The sequence below is a fragment of the Nicotiana attenuata genome, chromosome 2, assembly GCF_001879085.1.
Source record: "Nicotiana attenuata strain UT chromosome 2, NIATTr2, whole genome shotgun sequence".
NCBI lineage: Eukaryota > Viridiplantae > Streptophyta > Magnoliopsida > Solanales > Solanaceae > Nicotiana > Nicotiana attenuata.
The window spans coordinates 33,102,480-33,108,477 of NC_031990.1; the positions used below are offsets into that span (position 1 = coordinate 33,102,480).

General features: G+C 36.1%; 1 long non-coding RNA gene across 1 annotated transcript; it reads left to right on the plus strand.

The window, feature by feature from the left end:
• Positions 2,156-3,940, plus strand: LOC109222913. The gene is made up of 4 exons (XR_002067479.1): positions 2,156-2,188; positions 2,299-2,400; positions 2,764-2,854; positions 3,724-3,940. It is a non-coding gene; the product is annotated as an uncharacterized LOC109222913 (long non-coding RNA).

Genomic DNA, 5,998 nt, shown 5'->3' on the forward strand with positions numbered 1-5,998 from the left:
TAAATCTTGAAAATCCTTTGCTGACTGTTAAAAGGTGTTTACCTGTCTTACAGCTTTGTGAATTAGAATGTGTTATATGAATCCATGATTTCCACACACATTTAATATATTATTATTGGACCGCTAGTGAGTGTCCAGGTTGACCATCTCGTCTCTACCTCTTCGAGGTTAGGCGGGATACTCACTGAGTACACGTTGATTACGTACTCATACTACACTTCTGTGCATTTTGTTGCACAGGTATATGTTACTTTAGGTAGCAACACGGATGATTTGAGGACTTGGTGAGCCGCATCGTTCGAGACGACCCGCAGCTAGAGTAGTGCCCTTCGAGTACTTTATTTATTGATTCTCTGTCCACTGTATTTCGGACAGACATTTGTATTATATTTTCCTTATCAGTAGTTGCTCATGTACTTGTGACACCGGGTTCTAGGATGATTTTTCTTTGAAGACGTGTATTAATAGTTAATTTCTTCATTTGAATTGAAACAGAGATTCTTTTATATATGAAAAATGGAAGTAAAACTCCTAGGTTTTCCAAAGTTATAAAAAGAGAATTTAATTGGTGATTTAGTTGGCTTGCCTGACAGCGGTGTCCGGCGCCATCACGACCCGTAGTGGATCTGGGTCGTGACACTATTTCTCCAAACAACAAGAAAGATTTGGCATTCGGGCTTTATCAATTTCTTTTGAGACCAACATAGGGTTTTTTCAAGTTAGTACTCAATTTTTACATATATATATGTATACTTTACTTTTATTCAGTATTTGAATTTAACTAACAAAATTCTGGAATTTAGATTTTTTTCTAAATACATAGTAATTGGATTTTTCAGGGAATTTTTTATACTGTCATTTTGTTATAGATTGGGAAAACTTGGTTAAACGAGTTGCAGGTTTTTTGATGTATCTGTGTATGCATAGAATTTTTGTAGGTTTAGCCGTTTAGCATGAGAGGCTTGAAACTGTTATATTAGGATTTTGTTATACTAGCTTAATCGTCAAAGATGATTCATCTACATTTGTCTACTTTTATTGAACGCCAAGGGTATTTGAAATGTCCACTTGAATGATAAAATGATCGGAACTCACAAACTTAGTTACACCAGAATTTTTTGATGGAACTCAACTTGATTGACTTAATAAAACTAAAAGCTTCTGTTTTTTATTGAAGAACTAGAATAATTTTTAACCACGCAAAATTTTTAATTGGATCAGGAGATATTTGGCCAAATAATTACAAGCTTGGATTTGATATAGTGAATCAATAAGTGTGGTATAGGAAATTATATAATTTTAGTGAGAGGATAAACAAACTGAACAAAGTGGCAGCAAATAGAATATCTTTTAACTTGTAAGTAAGCTTCTAAATGAAAAAGAAGTGAAGGCAGCTTCATGATCCTTCATTACATGATTTAATTTCTTATTTCTAGATTTTCTCTATGTCTTACTTATACTACCCTTAAAGTCCTTTTATGAAACTTGAGCTTCTGTTCTATTGCTTAGAAGCTCTAAATACTGTTGAGTTTGTCATTCCATATTTTCATGCTATTCTATCATTTCCTCTCCATAGCCATGTCTTAATATGTAGACTGCAACCTTATTCTTTTTCAATTTTATGTTTAATATTTTACAATATTTAATAAGCAAAGAAACTACATACTATTACTAATTTCTATTAAAGCATGGTGGCTTGCTTTCATGTCTCATTAAAGCTTAGTAATAGACTGAAGAAATTACCGACCTCCCCCCTCCCCTAATGAACAAAAACCTTCTTTAGTGTAACTTTGCGATTGTCTCTCTTTATGTAAAAATTACTCTGTATGTGTCTTAAGTGAATTTGTTCTTAATGTGGTAAAATTACCTACCTATTACCGTACTCTATTTTAGCCAGTATTCGATTTTCAAATATCATCAGGCTCCCACCTAAATGATAATCATGTTTTTCATAAATATGCTCTATATACAGGGATATAAACATGTTTGTCAAAGATAATGTGCACAGGAATATTTTTCCGATGTATCTTGTGCTGCTGTTCTTTGTGTATGATAAGACATCTACTAATGGTCAATTGACCTCGCTGGTTCAATACAATACTAAACTTGAGAACTCACTCATGCCTAACAGTTACTTTTTCTTTTTATAGTATTAAGCTTAGGGGAGCCAGTATTAATACCAGACATGGTAAGTAGAATCATACACTGATTTCACTTTGTTGGATAACAAAAGACAATATTGTTATGACACTACTCATTAAACATCTAATTACTGACGTTATATTTTTGAATTTGCAGGTAAAGTCAATTTGACAGTTCATAGTGCCTCGGGGCAACATAAGTATAATGAACTGTATTTCGTGAAAATTATGGAATCCCACAATTATAGTACAGACATAGGTAAGCTATCTAACATCTGTACTATGTTAAGTATCAAGATTATCTTATGTCTATCCCTAGTTCTTTTGAAATTTCTACAAGAATAAATGATCCAAGAATTTCTTGTTTTCTATCATATTTTGCAGTGATTTACCGACAAGAAAATGTGATTCAACTTACACCTTTCTGCAGTATGTAGTGATTGAAATCTAATGTCAGACTTGTGCTAATATAATTATTTATTAGTGTTATAGTTGAAAAATTCTCATATCATGTGCGAGAGAATGAAAAATGACATGTGCCGAAATGTTCTCTTTTCTCTGTTTCTGGATAAATAAAGAAATGCATCCAATAACGTTTCTGATTTAATCCTTTATTTTATAGGTTTGTTGTGTCAATGAAGAACGATGACCTCGACAGCAAAGGGGTTTTCTCTAGTATTACTCAAGCTGGAGTAACAATAGAATCATTCAAGGTACTTATAATTTATAACTTCACATATGTTATTTAGATGTGCGTTAGCTACCCTATCCTTGTACTAATGATGCAAGTAACACACAAGTTGTGACACCAAAATCTTCCACATTCCTCTGGTTCAAACTTATAGTCCAATTCTTACTTATTTATTGTTTATTATTTGTACCTGCTAAATAAAGATGTTAGTACTATTATTTGGATGGGGACTTCTCTTTTATGCAATGTTATCACCATTTTTATCTCCTTCTAATGATTACAAGGGGTTTCCACTTGGTGCTGCTGCTAGGACATAGAGCTAGAGATGGTGGTATTTTTTTGGGAAGAGGAGCAGTAATATTCTAAGCATAGAGCATAGACAAATCAACAGGAAATGTTGTTTGCTTTTCTCCTTAACTTGCTTCCCAAAATTATTATGTTCTCTAGGTAGGGTGACTAGAATTACCTTAAGAATGTAAGCCATTGATATTTCTGATTATCACAACTTTTCTCTTTGGTGACCACCCTAATATATCCTTTTCTTAAACCTGTTCACTTTTTGGCCAAAAGTTTCTGTTTTTAAGTCACCATAAAAAAATAGAAACATAACCTTGCTTCTAATATGATTATATGTATTTTATTTTATTGTATTTTACTGATCTCCTGTTACCACCAATGCAACATTTTGGCAAGTGCTCCTGGTGTGTAACTTGCAGTTATGAAAATATTGCTCACTTGTAGTTTTATGGGCCTTTGTAGCCATTTATTATCAGTTCAGATGATGATTTTCATTACTATTCATTTTGTATGAAAAATACATGTAAAATATTCTCACTTACGTCTGCACTCTATTGGTTTCTATCTAATATTTAACTTCATTTTGATGTGTAGGAAAATTCTGCGATGCAATTGAAAATGGTGGCCAAAAGTCGATTTGACCATTTGAAGTTAATGAGAAAGACTTTTGGACAACTAGGATATGTATCTTTCATGATACATATGAATATATTTTATTTTGTAAAATTCACATTAAATACGTAGCTTGAAGTGATTGTCTTTATTAGTTGATGTATTACATGAAATATATTCCTTTTTTCGAAGTTCATCGCATGTTTGTGTTTGAAACAATCTTTTTATCTATTAGTTAGTAAAGTACTTGATATCATTATACATCATTAATGACCTCATATATATATATATATATATATATATATATATATATATATATATATATATATATATATATATATATCATAATATTAAAGCATAGTAACATAGGCAACACTTCAGAATTGTAGTTTTAGGAGCCACACTTAAAAAGTGTGGCCTATCAGGTATTAAAGGTTCCATTTCAGAAGTGTAGCTTTAGGACATCAAAAGAGTGGCCATAAGTAAGCGTAGCCTTTGCCTCATGAAAAGCGTTACCTTAGGTCAAAGGTTATGCTTGCTTAGGCCACCCCTTGAAAAGTGTTGCCTTAGGTCGAAAAGTGTGGCCTTTGATCAAAAGCCACACTTTCTGATAGTTTAGGCCACACTTTTCATGTGTGGTCAAAGGCCTAATTTGTTGTAGTGTGAGTACCCTCCGCGGGTAACTCATCATCAGAAAAAGTGACTATTTTTACCTCAAATATCTTGTGAGCTATCTTTTCCAAATGGTTTGCTCAGATTTTGTCAGGAACGTGGGCCTCGTTCAGGATTTTCATCAAGGCCCGACGGTGCTCGTCTGAATGGATTAACAATGACAACAGTGAAATCTGAGTAGGCGTCTTCCTCAACTGCCCCACAATGGAATAGTCTTGCACTTTCATCTTTCTCAAAAACTCTTCTGTCTCTTCTTCGGTCACAACTTTCTTCACCAGCACTGGGTTATCTTTGGAGGTTTTAGCTTTTCTTAAATCCTCGGGGGCAAAGCATCTCCCCGAGCGAGTCAATCCATGGGTCTCATAGACTTCTTCCTTAACTTCTTTTCCTTTGTAAGTCACTGTCACCTGTTCATAATTCTACGGGATGGCCTTGCTGTTGACTATCGGTAACTGAGTTACAGGCTTGATAATGACAGGATCTGTGCGGGAACCCTCCACGATTACAACAGGCTTGTTTGCCACTCCTGACACAACCACTTTTGCTCTTTCTTGTTTCCCTACAACATCACTTGAGGACCCCTTCTTGACTACCGCAGATGGCTCACTGTTTGTCCCACTTAACTTGATCACTGACATCTCACTTGTTAGTTTTTCAACCGGCTTTACCTCACTGGATCGGATCATTATGACGGTCTGCGAAGGCTTTTTGGGCTCCCTTCTTTATGCACTATCTCAATCATGTTTGTCTCTTGATGGGTTGGCAGCGGGTTCTGGTTGATATTGGGCGCCTCCGGAGCTTGGACTTCAATCCGATGTGTATCAATGAGCTCCTGGATAGCGTTTTTCAAATGCCAGCATTTCTCCGTGTCATGACCCGGAGCACCAGAACAATATTCACAGCTTACAGAATAATCAAGATTTCTCGGGGGAGGATTTGGCAATTTTGACTCAATCGGCCTCAGCATAGCCAATTGTCTCAACCTGTGGAATAAACTACTATAGGACTCTCCCAATTGAGTGAAGGTTTTCTTCTTCTGCAACCTCTCGTCTTAAAGGCTTGATTGGCCCGGAAAGCTGGTCTAGGAGGGTTTTGGTAGGCTCGTGGGGGTGGGTAGGCATTTTGTGGAGCTGGCGCACGCCATTGTGCATGGGCCGGAGGTTGGCTGTATGTTTGGGCATGGTGGACAGAAAAATGGGGGTCTGGTGGTGGGTAATAGTGTTGGGGTGGATTATACGGAGTATGAGGGTAGGTTTGGTGGTGGGGACGAGGCTGATTATAGTGGTGAGGTGAACCCTTGGGTCCGAACCAAGCTCCTGAATCAATCGTTGCTACATCGTCTTTTTTCTTCTTTCCAATTACTCCTGCAGTTCCACTTTGAATGGCTTGGGTGGTTGCCTTAATAGCCGAATAGCTCATGATTTTGTTTTTCTTGAGCCCTTCTTCTACCATACCGCCCATCTTCACCACTTCATTGAAGGATTTGCCTATAGCTGATACCAGATGACCGTAATAAGTAGGTTCTAAGGCCTGCAGAAAATTATCCACCATTTCACTTTATTTTATTAGAGGGTCAACCCTTGCT